Genomic DNA, 15,461 nt, shown 5'->3' on the forward strand with positions numbered 1-15,461 from the left:
CTCCTCGTGCCTCTGTTTATTCAGTCCCTCACATCTCCCTTAAGTGTTTTATCTCTAATGACTGTAAAGAAAAGCTGCAAGATCCGGCAAAATGTTAATAGTTGTGAACATCATGAATCTTATTGTTTTATAATCAGTTCAGATGAGTTAGTTTTATTTATTATTCAGAGATTTAGAACAGGTCCACTAAGCCATGCAGACCAGCAACCCCGGGTTTCACTCTAGCCTAATCACAGGGCAATTTCAAGCTATCTATCTATCGATTTATTTATTTATTTATTTAATTTAGAGTGATATTAGCGTAAGTAATGCTGTTACAGCACCAGGGACCTGCATTTAATTTTCACTGCTGTCTGTAAGGAATTTGTATATTCACACTGCGGCCATGTTGGCATCCTCTGGGTGCTGTAGCATTCTGCTACATTCCAAACACATGGGTTAGTCTCATGGATGTAATTGGGCAATGTGGGCTCATCGGGCTGGAAGGTTCCTTTATTTACAATGATGATTTGGGGAGGTTAAATATAACTGTCCTCCCTCAAAATACACAGAACACAATCTGGTCCTGCTGAAGGGTCTGGGCCTGAAACATTGACTGTACCCTTTCCCATAAATGCTGCCTGGCCAGCTGAGTTCTTCCAGCATTTTGTGTGTGTTGCCTGGTGTAGGTTATTATCTTTGAGACTCTCTGGGATTTTTCAAAGCCTTTCAGGAAGAATTTTTCATTTGCACTAGGGTGCTACATTACAATGGAGGATAAGATAATGTCATGAACATTTTAAGTGTTCGGCTTTGCAACATGTGCAGTATTATTCTAGTAAGCATTTATTGCCATTTCCTAACAGCCATTCAGAAGCTTGTACTCTTTAAGTGCTGCCCTCTATGTAATGTTCATGAGTTGATACAAGTGAGTGATAGACCAGGACATCTCAGAGGAAAGCTGATTCAAACACATTGCATTTGGTCTGGAATCTCATGTAAGGAGGGCAAATTTCTCTCTCCCCAGAGAGGATCAGTGAACAAAATGGAACATTTACAACATTGATGGTACTGATCTTGGACTATTTAAGTAATTGAATTTGTATTCTCTGTCTTGTATGGTATTTTTATATTCATGCGTCCAGATCAGTTGTCCAGGTCTCTCTGTGAGTTTCTTGTCTTATAACTTAATGTATGCTACATTTCAACCAGGTATGTTCTGTTATTTGAATAATGCTAATTTAAATATCTAGAACATAAAACAGTAAAGCACAGCTCCTGGCCCTTTGGCCCACAGTGTTGTGCTCAACTCATTAAATACTAATTAAAAGCACAACAAAGCTGCTTTCGTGTCTCTGTACCTCCATTCCCTGCCTATGCAAGAGCCTCTTAAACACCTCGGTTGACAGCCTCCACTCCCACCACTGACCGTGCATTCCAGCTACCCACTACTCTCTGCAAAATGAAACTTGCCTTTTGTTTGAGTTTACTCCCTCTCACCTGAAATGCACACCCAGTAGAATTAGACATTTAACTCTGGGGAAAAGAAAACTGTATCAGCCATCTGTTCTATCTATTTCCCACATAATCTTAGTGTCCACGTACCACTAGGTAGAGGTTTTATAACATAGAATAGTACATGTCAGCAATAGCCCATGATGTGCCAGACGAACTAAGTTAGTAATTAAATGACCAACTAAACTAATTTTTTCTCCCTACACAATGTCCACATCCTTCTATTTTCCTCACATTAATGTGCCTATCTAAATGTCTGTTAAAAGTCTCTAATGTATCTGCCTCTACCACCATTCCAGGCACCTACCACTCTTTGTGTTCATATATAAAAAAAATTATTGCCCCTCGCATCTCCTTTTGAAATTACCCCCTTTCACCCTAACTGCCCCATTTGGTATTGGGTATTTCAATACAGGAAAAAAGATGTGCATCTATTCTATCTACACCTCTCATAAGTTTATAACCCTCTAACAGATCTCCCCTCAATCTCCGTTGCTTCAAAGAAAACAACCTCAAATTTGTCCAACTTCTCATTATGACTCACGCCCTCTAATCCAGGCAACATCCTGGTAAACCTCTTCTGCACCCTCTCCAAAGCCCCAACATCCTTCCTGTACTGAGGTAACCAGAACTGTATGTAATACTCCAGATGCAGCTGAACTAGAGTTTTATAAAGCTGCAACATAACTTTCTGACTTTTTAAACTCAGTGTCTCAACTACTAAAGACAAGCATGCCATATGCCTTCTTAACCACCCTATCAAACTGTGTAGCCACTTTCAGAAAGTTATGAAGTTGGAACCCAAGATCCCTCTGCTCAATACTGTTAAGGGGGTCTTTCACTTTTTAAGAATGTACTGTCTGTTAACATTTGACCTACTATGGTGCAACTCTTCTGATATGGCTGGGTTAAACTCCGTCTGCCATTTCTCTGCCCATATCAGCAACTGATCCATATCCCGCTGTATTTTTTGCCAGTCTTCTACACTATTTGTACCATTATAATGTTAAATATATTATCATATGTTATTGAAATATTTGTGCAACTGCACAAAATTTAATGCATATGAGTTTTTATTTGATTATAAATGCAAACCTTGTACTCCTGAAAAATCAGCCATTTTACATTTGCAGTCCAACAGGAATGGAGTGAATATTTTTCTCTGTGTTACCTGCCAATCTTCCATTGAAGCTTAATATTACGTAAATGATGCATTGCATTTGTACCCCCTAAATGCTAGAATTGAACTTGTTTAAAATGTGATTTTCCGGAAGAAAAAATTCCACTCTAAAAATTAGCAGGTTCAAAATTGTCCTGAAACTTCTGAAATCAGTCCCTGGTTGGGTTTTTGGATGTTTCCAGTCAAAATCAAGGGACATTGCAACGTCATCAAATTCCTCAGTGTTGTCTGCATTTGATAAAGTGGCTTTCTGTATTCTTTGCTAAAGTCCATTTCCTGCATCAACTTCAGATAGACGACACTCTTCTGCAGAAAGTAGCAATGGAGGGCCCAGGTGAGTGTGTTGACCCTTCTATGGGATGTTATATGTCAGTGTAAGATACAATATAATGTACCCTAGGGGCTTTAAAACAATTATTTTTAAGAGAGTTAGTCCTCTCTTTCAATGGTGAATCCTGGCTATAGATATTTGTTTTTCTTTTCTGATTCAGATCTGGTCAATGATCAAAGATTTGGCATTAAACTGGGTAAATCTGACGATGTGTGATTCAGTTGAGTAGAGATATGTTGATGTACAACAGACAGTTTGCAGTCATTTGTCACTGGCAGGTTCCAAGTGGATAAAACAATTTTTTTGTGCAGTCATGATCACTGATGCAATATCGTACCTGTGCAGTATTCCTGGATGAATGATTAGTTCTCCTAGTCTATTCTTTCTACAGAACAGTGTAGCACAGTACAGGCCCTGTGGTCCACAGTGTTGTGCTAACTTTGTAACCCATTGATCTAACCCTTCCCTACTACACAGCCCTCCATTTTTCTTTCATCCATGTGCCTATCTAAGAGCCTCTTAACTATCCGTGTATCTGCTTCTTATAACCACCCCTAGCAGAGTATTCCACACATCTGCTACTCTGTGTTTTTTCAAAAAAAAAACTGCCTCTGACATCTCCACTATACTTTCCTCCAAACACTTTGAAATAATGCCCCTTCATATTAGCCATTTCTGACCTGGCTAAAAAGAAAGGTCTGGCTACCTACCTGATCTATGCTTCTTATCACCTTGTGCAGCTCTGTATAGTCTCCTCTCATCCTCCTTCACGTCAAAGCGAAAAGCCTTAGCTCACTCAACCTTTTCTCATAAAACATGCTCTCTAGTCCAGGCAGCATCCTGGTGAATGTCCTATGTAAACATTTAGGGATTTATCTGAATATCTTTTTAAACTCTTCTGAAGAATCTGCTTCCATGGCTTTTCCAGACAGTTGATGCTGGAGATCTGAGTTAAACAGAATGCTACAAGAACTCAGCAGGTCAGGCAGCATCCGTGGAGTGAAAAGCTGCCAACATTTCAAGTCTATGACCAAGTCTATCAGAACTGGGAATGAGAGAAGTACCAGTTAATTTTCAGTAGGAAAGAAAATGTTGGGGGGATGTGAAGAACGAAGGGAATGATTGTGAAAGGATCCATCAAATGACCATAATGACAAGAGGCACAAAAACATTAGCGCACACAAAATGCTGATGGAACTCAGCAGGTCAGGCAACATCTATGGAAATAAATAAACGGTCTCAAACAAAAGAAAATCTGCAGATGCTGGAAATCAACGTGATGCACACTAAATTCTGGAGCTACTCAGCAGTCCAGGCAGTCTCTATGAAAAAGAGTAAACAGTTGACGTTTTGGACTGAGGCCCTTCATCAGAACTGCAGAGGAAGGGAGAAGAACAATAAGAGGGTGAGGAGTACAAGATGGCAGATGATAGGTGGGACAGTGTGAGAGAAAAATGTGTGGATGGTTAAGGGAGCAAGTGAAATGTGAGTAGTAGTTGCCTCAGTTCTTCCCGTTCTCCATTTTAGCTTCCCTCTCACCCCTTTTCTTCTCACCTCCCTCTGCTTCCCCTTCTTTCCTTTGTCCCACGCTCCTCTCCTATCGGATTCCTTCTTCAGCTCTTTATCCTTTCCACCTATCACCTCCCATTTTGTCACTTTACCCCACCTTTCCCCTCACCTGTCAGCTTGTACTCCTTCCCCTTCCCCACCATCTTATTCTGACTTCCTTTCCAGTCGTGATGAAGGGCCTTGGCCTGAAACATAGACTGTTTATTTCTCTCCATAGATTCTGCCTGATGTGCTGGTTCCTCCAGGATTTTGTGTGTGTTACTTTGGATTTCCAGCATCTGCAGATCTTGTCTTTATGATTCACTAAAACATTAAGTAATTTGGTCTTTGTAATGTCTCGTTGGTAAGGTGGTGGGACCTATGTCTATAAGTAGGAGAAGAAAAGCAGGCATTGTGATATGCACTCAGTGACCACTTTATTAAGTACACCTGTATACACCTGCTTATTAATGCAAATATCTAATCAGCTAATCATGTGCCAACAACTGAATGCATAAAAGCATGCAGACATGGTCAAGAAGTTCAGTTGTTCAGACCAAACATCAGAATGTAGAAGAAATGTGATCTAAGTGACTTGACTGTGGAATGATTGCTGGTAGCGGATGGGTTGGTTTTAGTATCTTAGAAACTGCTAATCCCCTGGAATTTTATTGCACAATAGTCTAGAGTTTACAGAGAATGGCGCGAGAAACAAGAAAACATCCAGTGAGTGTCGTCCTGTGGGTGAAAACACCTTGTTAATGAGAGGCCAGAGGAGAATGGACAGACTGGTTCAATTTGACAGGAAGGTGACAGTAACTCAGATAACCTTGAGATACAACAGTGGTGTGCAGGAGAGCATCTCTGAACACACAACACATCGGACCTTGAAGTGGATGGGCTACAGCAGCAGAAGACCACATAAAGCAGGAGGCTTCTTTATAAGCCATTCCTTTCCCTAATAAAGTGGCCACTTAATGTAAAAACAGCAAATGAGAAATACTAAAAAAATAAGCAGCTCAGGCTGCGTTGTAGAAAGAGAAACACTTAACATTTCTGATCTGTGTGAAACCGCTCTTGATTTTTTGCCAGCAACCTTAAATCTGTATCCCCTGGCCAGTGGAAAGAATTTCTCTCTGTTGGATTCAACTTGAAGGGGCTTTGGAGTTTGCTGCAATTTTGTTCCTAAAGAAACTGCTGATATACCTCTGGACTTTCCATTGATTCCTTTCACTCCTGGGAAATGAGCAAATGCAGATCACACATTTAGAAAAAGGACTTCTCAACAGAACAAGGGAAATCCCATGAAAATACTGAGTATTTGCATCATTGCTTTATTTCAAATATCATCTGTCAGGTTTTCATTGTTTAATGGTTCTGAAATAAGTCCATAAGGTGATAAGACATATGAGCAGAATTAGGCCATTTGGCCCATCAAGTCTACTCTGCCATTTCATCATGGCTGATTTGTTATCCCTCTCACATCCATTGTCCCGCATTCTCCCCAAAACCTTTGACACCCTTACTAATCAACAACCCATCAACTTCTACTTTAAATATACCCACTCTTAGAGAAGGTTGAAAGGCCAGACATTATCATGGATGAAGGGTCTGTGCTGTGCTGTACTATCCTATGTTCTATTATGTCATTAATGCAACAGATTGCTTTGATTTCGAATGTACTGTTTGAAAGGGTGGTCGGTACAGATTAAATCACTGAATGAGTATTGTTTCTCAAATATTTATTCAATTAAGTGCAGGCCGAGGAGGTTGAAGGAAGTGGTGCAGTTTGGTTAGTTACCCATGTAACACAGGTATAATTAATGGAATGACTCATGGTTCTGAGATCCAACATGTGACCAACTGTCTTGGCAACTATCAGGTAGTTGGCAATTATTTGTAAGAGAAACTAATCTAATGGCAATAGGGAAAATGATCTCTCCCTATCCCTTAAGCCTTTAGTCAAAGAATTGCTTGCGTTGGTGACTTATTTAGCTGTTGGTCATTCTCAGACAGCTTACTGAAAGTGGCTGCACTGGTTGATAGGGTGGTTACGAAGGCAGATGGCATGCTTGCCCTAATTAGTTGAGGCAATGAGTTCAAATGTCAGGAAGTTAGGTTGCAGCTTTATTAATCTCTAGTTAGGCCACTTTGGAGTATTGCATCACGTGCAACACGCTGGAGGAACTGAGCAGGTCGGGCAACGGCCATGGAAATGAACAGTCAACGTTTCGGGCTGAGACCCTTCGTCAGGACTGAAGAAGGAGGGGGCAGGGGCCCTATAGAGAAGGTGGTGGGAGAGTGGGAAGGAGAAGGCTGGTAGGTGCCAGGTGAAAAACCAGTAAGGGGAAATATCAAGGGGTAGGGGAGTGGAAGCAGGGAGGGGATAGGCAGGAAAGTTGAAGAAGGAATGTAAGGGGAAAGCATTATGGGTAACAGAAGAAGGCAGAATCATGAGGGAGGTGATAGGCAGCTGGAGGAGGAGGCAGAGTGAACCTGGGATGGAGGGGGGGCGGAATTACTGGAAGTTGGAGAATTCAATGTTCATGCCAAGGGGCTGGAGACTACCCAGATGGTATATGAGGTGTTGCTCCTCCAACTTGAGTTTGGCCTCATCATGGCAGTAGAGGAGGCCATGTATGGACATATCCGAAAGCATATAGTTCTGATTGCCTCATTATTAGAAGGATGTCAGGGCTTAGGAAAGGGCGCAAACAAGGTTTACCAAGATATTACCTGGATTGGAGGGCGTGTGCAACATTAAGAGATTGGACAAACTTGAGCTTTCTCTGGAGTGGCCGAGTCTGAGCGGAGATCTGATAAGAGGTTTATAAGATTGAGAGACATTGACAGACAGCATCTTTTTCCTAGGATTGAAATGTCTAATACCTGAGGGCTTGTATTTAAGGTGAGAAAAGGTAATTTCAAAGGAGGTATGAGGGGCAAGTTTTTTTACTGAGTGGTGCGTGCCTGAAATGTGCTGCCTGGTGTGGTGGTAGAGGCAGAAACATTAAGGACTTGTGGCGTCTAGATAGGCACATGAATGTGATGCAAATTGAAGAATATGGACTTGGCGGAAGAGATCAGTTTAGTTAGCCATTTGATTGCTAATTTAATTGGTTTGGCACTACATTGTGGACTGAAGGGCCTGTTCCTGTGCTGTACTGTTCTATACTCTATGTTCTAGTTACTGGGGCTTTCTCATAGAAATTCCCATGAATCTTTTCACAGAAAGTAATTGTGGGTCTCAGACACTGGTGATGCTGCAACTCCTATCCCAGGTAGTTGTCAGGTTGCTTGAGAGGAACCAAAAACCATCTTCTGGCCACTGTCTACTTTGGTGCAGCATCCTCTCACACTATATGAAAACTCCAGAGAACTGTCAGTTCAGTAGAAAAGGAAAGTAGCTGCAGTCTACCATCACTGCACGACTTGTATGTGCCCAGGACAAAGAAGTAGGCAGGAAAAATAATTGTGTTACTACCCACCAAGCAAACTGTCATTTTTCAAATGCTTCCTTCTAGAAAACCCCATAGGGTTATTTAAAAAAAACCTTCACGCCATCTTAAAAGTTTCTTTCGCCATCTGATCAACCATTTTAGTTTGCCCTCCCTCCCCCAGCCATTGGATTGTACTGTAGATACTTGAAGCTAGTTTTTATAATGCTGTTTATATTGTAGATACATGCTAGTATTTATTTATATATAGTTTATTCCATATCTGTTTTTAACCTCTAAATTGATTAGTTTCTTTTATATAAATCTTTATTTTTTATTCTTTTTTTGTATTGTATGTCACAACCTGCAGAATACATGGCAGAAATTCCTAATACAGGACATATAAATGTATGTGGTGAATAGAGTTGATTCCTGATGTCATCCTTGAGACCTTCAACATTGATTTTCTCTGATATTATTCTCATTGTTGTCTTGGGTTGGGAACCTGATTGGAGGTGATAGAGTGGATCCACTACCTTATTGTTCTCTCTTTTTTTGCACTATTTATTTATTTTGTAATTTATAGCAATTTTTTGTCTTTGCTCTGTATTGCTGCAGTTAAACAGCAAATTTCACGTCATAGGCAATAGTGATGTTGGATCCTGGTGACTGTGGATCCAGAAGTTCAGAATTCAAGGATGTTCAAAGTAAATTTATTATCAAAGTCCATATATGTCACTTTTGTACTACCCTGAGATTAATTTTCTTGCAGGCATTCACAGTGAATATAAAGAAACAAAATATTAATAAATAAGCAATGAGCATAAGATGAGCCCTTAAAAGTGATTTAATAGTTTGTGGGATCAGTTCAGTGTTGGGTTGAGTGATGTTATCCACTCTGGCTCAAGAGCCTGATGATTGAGGGGTAATAACTTTTCCTGGGGTGGGCCTTGAAGCTCCGGTACCTACTTCCTTATTGCTTACAGGTGTTTACTTGTTGCATGGGCAGAGAATATGAACAAAGTCAAGAACACAGAATAAACAAAGTTGTCGTGATTGTTTTAATCCAAAACGAGCTCTGATTAAAAAGATAACAACATTCCAATGATAACAGTTAACCTATAAAATAGCTAGATTCAGGTGGCGTGACTCCTGCTGCGGGGGGGGAAGGAGGAGAAAAGTAATACGCTTCTGGAGAATACAGAAGCAGCTATACTGCAACTACTGGAAAATTCCCTAAACAATTACACATATATGCAGAGGTGTTAAAAATACAAGCAAGCATGCAAATGTTAAACTACAGGAAAAATACTAGAAAAGTAACAATTTTGCACCCTAATCCAATAGTGCTAATAAACTTGATTCCTGCCATAATACCTTTGCAGTTTCTCAGATTCTGTAGCAATGACATTGCCATCCGAAGTGACTCATGACCAAGAGATGATAATTCTAAGAAGACCGCTTTGGCTACACTCTGTTCTAGAAGAGCAAACATGAATAGTCTTCGTTGGTTGGGTTTTGCATCATGGCTGAACTAATCGGACATCTTGGCAATCCCATAAGAGATGTATGATGCACATGACCTCAGGCTCCTTGACCTGGAGCAAGAACTCTACAGTCACTAGCATATTAGCCCTGATCACGAAAGCTATTGATGCAGACAAAGCTCACAGATCTAAGCTCAGTGCAATCTGGTCAATAAGGCCGGGTCCAAAGGATTTCTCGATCCTCTGCAGCTGATTACCTGATGAAGTGGATCTATCTGGAAGTCATGGGAAATGGTTCAGTTGTGTTGCCTCCACTCCAGCGCCATAGTCAGCCCAGCTTCAGCCATTGAGCTGCATACAAAATGGTGCTTGTCTGAAGTCATGGAATCACAGCACATAACAGTACAATAATAGGCCTCTTGGCCCATCTAGTCCATGCTGAACTGTTATTTAGACTAGTCCCACTGATTTGCACCCAGACATTAGCCCTTCATATCCCTCCCATATCGTACTTATCCAAACTTCTCTTAACTGTTGGAATCAAACCCATATTCACCACTTCGCTGGTAGCTTATTCACACTTACACCACTCTGTAAGTGAAGAAGAACCTCCTCAGTTTCCCCTTAAATATTTCACCTTTCACCCTTAACCTGTGATCTTTAGTTTAGTCTCACCCAACCTTGGTGGAAAAAGCCTGCTTGTACTTACCCTAACTTTGTATATCTCAATCAAATTTCCCCTCATTCTCCTACACTCTATAGAATAAAGTCATATCCTATTCAACCTTTTCCTATAACTCAAGTCCCGGCAACACCTTTGTAAATTTTCTCTGTGCTCTTTCAATCATATTGGTATCTTTCCTGTAGACAGGTGACCAGAGCTGCACACAACATGCTAAATCTTTGGTGTGTTCTGTCCAGCGTTTGACTTACAGTGCCCAGCGACTTCATATCTATTTGTGCTGTTGCTGGGTGCCAGAAACTCCAACTCATTCCACTGCTTGCATTTTATTTTTGTTAAAACTTGTTATTTACCAAGGTTAGAAATGAACTTCATCTCTCCTGCCTTTTCCATTCCTGTCTCCCGCCCACATCATTCTCCACATCTTTCCTCAATGTTGATTATTTGCCTTGGATGACATAATTTCAGAAAAAAATCCCTCAACTAAGTGAACTCCAGCCACATTGCATGTGTGAAGACCAATTTTCCATCGCTAGTTCTTTAAACATCAGTGGGCTGTCCAGACTTCTGAGCAACTAGTATTTCTCTGTTGCTTATTTTTTTAAAGCAGAGGGGAAAAAGTCCAAATTACAGACCAAAACATGAATATAACTGGATATTCTAGCCAGAGGAAGGTGTCGATTTATGTGAAATTGTGTTATTAAATTCTTCCAAGGCTTGCTTGATCTAAAGTTTCTAAGTGACATACTCTCAGTTGAGGGCTAGCATTAGAAGAGAAACCTTCCAACTGTTGCAGGCTGTATTAAAGGTGGTGGTGAATCATCATACAGGAGGGAGACTGAAAATTTGGCTGATAGTAGACTTAATTAGAGGCAAACCAGGGGTCCATGAGGATCAGAGGTGGAGACGGTCAGTAACTTTAAATTCTTGGATGTTACTATTACAAAAGACTTGACCTGGACCATCATATAAATATAATTGCGAAGAAAGCACAACAGCACCTCTACTTCCTCAGGTGGGGTCTGTGGAGATGCGGCACGTCATCAAAAACCATGGCAAACTTGTAAGGATGTGTGGTGGAAAGTGTGCTGACTGGCTGCATTATGGCCTGGTATGGGAATACCAATGCCTGAGTAGAAAATCCTACAAAAGGTTGTGGATTCGGCCCAGCACCTGAGTAAAGCCCTCTCAATCATTGAACACATCTACATGAAACGTTGCCATATAAAGGCAGCATCCATCATCAAAGATCCTCATCACCCAGGCCATGTGCTTTTCTCACTGCTGCCATCAGGTAGAAGGTACAAGAGCCTTAGGACTCGCACCACCAGGTTCAAGAATAATTACTACCCCTCAACCATCAGGCTCTTGAACAGAAGGTGATAACGTTGCTCTTTTAAGGACACATTTGTCTTGTTATTTCATGCTTGTTATTTATTGCTATTATCTGCATTTTCACAGTTTGTTTACAGTTTACAGATCTTGGTTACAGTTAATATTCTATAGATTTGCTAAGTATGCCCACAATAAAGAATCTCAGTGTTGTATGTGGTGATATGTATGTACTCTGATAATAAATTATACTTTGAACTTCCTGCTGGTGCGCCCCCCCCCCCCCCCCCCCCCCCCCCGTCTGTGCACAGTTGGCCGGTTGTCCAGGGACAATGCAGACCTCCCATGCATGATATAAGTTGAGTTAAAAAAAGACAGGGTAAGCTTTTGGATGTCTGCCCAAACATCTTTTCCTTTTGGTTCATTATTTTTGTCAAATTGCACTCGTGCATCACTTTGAGGTGATTAAGTGTGTGAAAGCATAGTTGTTATTACTCCCCCCCCAACCCCCCTCACTTGGTCTCTTCATCGTCAAGGACGCCCACCACCAAGGCCTTGCTCTCTTCTTACTGCTATCAGGAAGAAGGTACAGGAGCCTCAGGACCTACACCACCAGGTTCAGAAACAGTTATTACCCCTTACCCAACAGGCTCTGGAACCAGGGGGAATAACTTTATTAGCCCCATCACTGAACTGTTCCTACAGCCTATGAGCGTGCTTTCAAGGACTCTTCATCTCATGTTCTCGATATTTATCGATTATTATTTTTTCTTTTGTATTTGCGCAGTTTGTTGCTTTCCGCACATTGGTTGTCTTTCTGTCCTGTTGGGCACAGTCTCTAATTGATTCTGTTCTGTTTCTTGGATTCACTGAGTATGCCTGCAAGGAAACAAATCTCAGAGTTTTATACAGTCAGTTGGCCCTTTGCATCCGCAGATTCAACCAACCACGGATTGGGATCGAGAAAAAAACACGGAAGTTTTTTCTCCAGCACTCGTTGTTTGAGCATGTACTGAATTCTTTTTCTTGTCATTATTCCCTAAACAATACAGTATAACAACTACTTACATTATATTAGGTATTATAAGTAATCTAAAGATGATTTAAAGTATACAGGAGGATGTGCATAGATTATATGCAAAAATGCCATTTTATATACGGGATTTGAGCATCCTTGGAATTTGGTATCCACGGGGGGGGGTCCCAGAACCAAACCCCAGCGGAAACAGAGGGCTGACTGTATGTATTTTGAAAATAAATTAACTTTGAACTTTTGAAGTTATCACAGCCATAATTGTACTCTTTCCCCTCCCCCTACCTTATTCTGTTTTTACTCATTTCTCTCTCTGTCCTGATGAAAGAACCTCGGCCCGAAATGTTGACGATTTATTCCTCTCCACAGATGCTGCCTGACCTGCTGAGTTCCTCCAGCGTTTTGTCTGTGTTGCTTTGGGTTTCCAGCATCTGTAGAATCTCTTGTATTTATGGTTGTCATTACTTTTCTGTCCTCTTCAGCTAAATTTAGTGGGTGACGCAGCAGCATCTCTTTAAGAGCACAACTCTTTACAGCATTGGCTGTAAGCTCAAAATCAAATTCCTGCCATGTCTGTAAGGAGTTTGTACATTCTTCCTGTGACTGTGCAGACTTCCTTGCGGTGTGCCAGTCTCCTCCCATGTTGCAAATGACGAATGGTGCTTGGAGAAAGAATTGTCACATTCATGAGACAGTGGTCCACTAGTGCACCATCATTTTTGGAAAAAGCAGATGACACTTTCATTTGCTTTTGGATTTAGCTGGCAGGTTTACAATGTGTTCTGTTAGTTACAACAGTGGATGGCCAAGAAGATGGTCTGTATTTTAAAATGCTGCCTTGAACTAGTGTGGGTAATTTCACTCACCTCAACACTGAACTGATCACTGAACACCACCTGTGGACTTACTTTCAGGGACTTTCAAGGGGAGATTTGATAGAGATAGATGTACAAATTATGAGGGGTATAGATACAGGCAGGGTTCTAGAGTTCGTAGGTTAAGGGTGAAATGTTTAAGGGGAATATGAGACATGAGGAGGAGCTTCTCCACTTAGAGCGTGGTGAGAGATTAATGGTTTGGCATGGACTAGATGGGCCAAAGAGTTTGTTTCTGTGCTGTAGTGTTCTATGACTTTCATCTCATTTTCCTAGTGTTAATTATTTGCTTTTACTTTTTTGTATTTGAACATTTTGTTGTCTTTTTCAGATGGTTGCTTGTCAACCTTTGTAGTTTTTCATTGATTTTATTGTATTTCTGTTCTACTGTGAATGCCTGCACAAAAATGAATCTCGGTAGTATATGGTAACATATACTCAGTAATAATAAATTTGCTTTGAACTTTGACATCCCAAACATTCTGCATAGTTAATTCTACAACTGGTGGAGACAGTCTTAGTATACTTATTGGCCATTTTATTATTTATACGAGTACACCTACTCATTATGCAAATACCTTGGTCAGCCGATCATGTAGCAGGAAATCAGTGTGTAAAAGCATGCAGACATGGTCAAAGGGTTCAGTTATTGTTCACACGGAACATCAGAATGCAGAAGACATGTGATCTAAGAAGACCAAGGAGATGGTGGTGGACTTTAGGAGATCTAGGCCTCATATGGAGCCAGTGATCATTAATGGAGAATGTGTGGAGCAGGTTAAGACCTACAGGTATCTGGGAGTACAGTTAGACGAGAAGCTAGACTGGACTGCCAACACAGATGCCTTGTGCAGGAAGGCACAGAGTCGACTGTACTTCCTTAGAAGGTTGGCGTCATTCAATGTCTGTAGTGAGATGCTGAAGATGTTCTGTAGGTCAGTTGTGGAGAGCGCCCTCTTCTTTGTGGTGGCGTGTTGGGGAGGAAGCATTAAGAGGAGGGACGCCTCACGTCTTAATAAGCTGGTAAGGAAGGCGGGCTCTGTCGTGGGCAAAGTACTGGAGAGTTTAACATTGGTAGCTGAGCGAAGGGCGCTGAGTAGGCTACGGTCAATTATGGAAAACTCTGAACATCCTCTACATAGCACCATCCAGAGACAGAGAAGCAGTTTCAGCGACAGGTTACTATCGATGCAATGCTCCTCAGACAGGATGAAGAGGTCAATACTCCCCAATGCCATTAGGCTTTACAATTCAACCGCCAGGACTTAAGAACTTTTTAAAAGCTATTATTAATGCTTTTTGAGATAGTGATTTAGATGCATATCATATTTTTTACTGAGTTAAGTATTGTATGTAATTAGTTTTGCTACAACAAGTGTATGGGACATTGGAAAAAAAGTTGAATTTCCCCATGGGGATGAATAAAGTATCTATCTATCTAAGTGACTTTGACTGTGGAATGATTGTTGGTGCTAGACAGACTGTTTTGAGTACCTGAGAAACTGCTGATCTCCTGGGATTTTCATTCACAACAGCCTCTAGAGATTTACAGAGAATGGTGTGACAAACAAAACAATCCATTGAGTGGCAGTTTTGTGGGCGAAAATGTCTTGTTAATGAGAGAGGTCAGAGGAGAATGGACAGACAGGAAGGTAACAGTAACTGTGCTTTACAGACTGTGGTGTGCAGAAGTGCATCTCTGAATGCACAACACATCAAGCCTTGAAGTGGATGGACTACAGCAACAGAAGACCATACCAGGTTCCACTCTTATACCTCAAAGTGGCCACTGAGTATATAGGTACTTTGATAATAAATTTACTTTGAACTTTGACAGCTGTCATCTTAAACATTCTGCACAGTTTTTCTGTAACCAGGTGGAGACAGTCTAGCTATATAAAGGAAGGTGGGCTGGCATAAGTTCGTCAAGCATACTTACACCTTCAGCCTGTTGGAGTTACAAGCATTATCCTTCTGGAGGTCTCTGCTGTCCTACTGATAGGTGCATCACAGTGAAGCCAGTTGGACAGGAAGTGTTGTAACAATGCCTAGGGGATGACTT

General features: G+C 41.1%; 1 protein-coding gene across 7 annotated transcripts in view; it reads left to right on the forward strand.

The window, feature by feature from the left end:
* hipk3a (homeodomain interacting protein kinase 3a) overlaps nt 1-15,461 on the forward strand; it is a 238,865-nt gene that overhangs the window by 63,715 nt on the left and 159,689 nt on the right. The gene's annotated exons all lie outside the window — the stretch shown is intronic.

Source organism: Hemitrygon akajei, chromosome 6 (assembly GCF_048418815.1).
Source record: "Hemitrygon akajei chromosome 6, sHemAka1.3, whole genome shotgun sequence".
NCBI lineage: Eukaryota > Metazoa > Chordata > Chondrichthyes > Myliobatiformes > Dasyatidae > Hemitrygon > Hemitrygon akajei.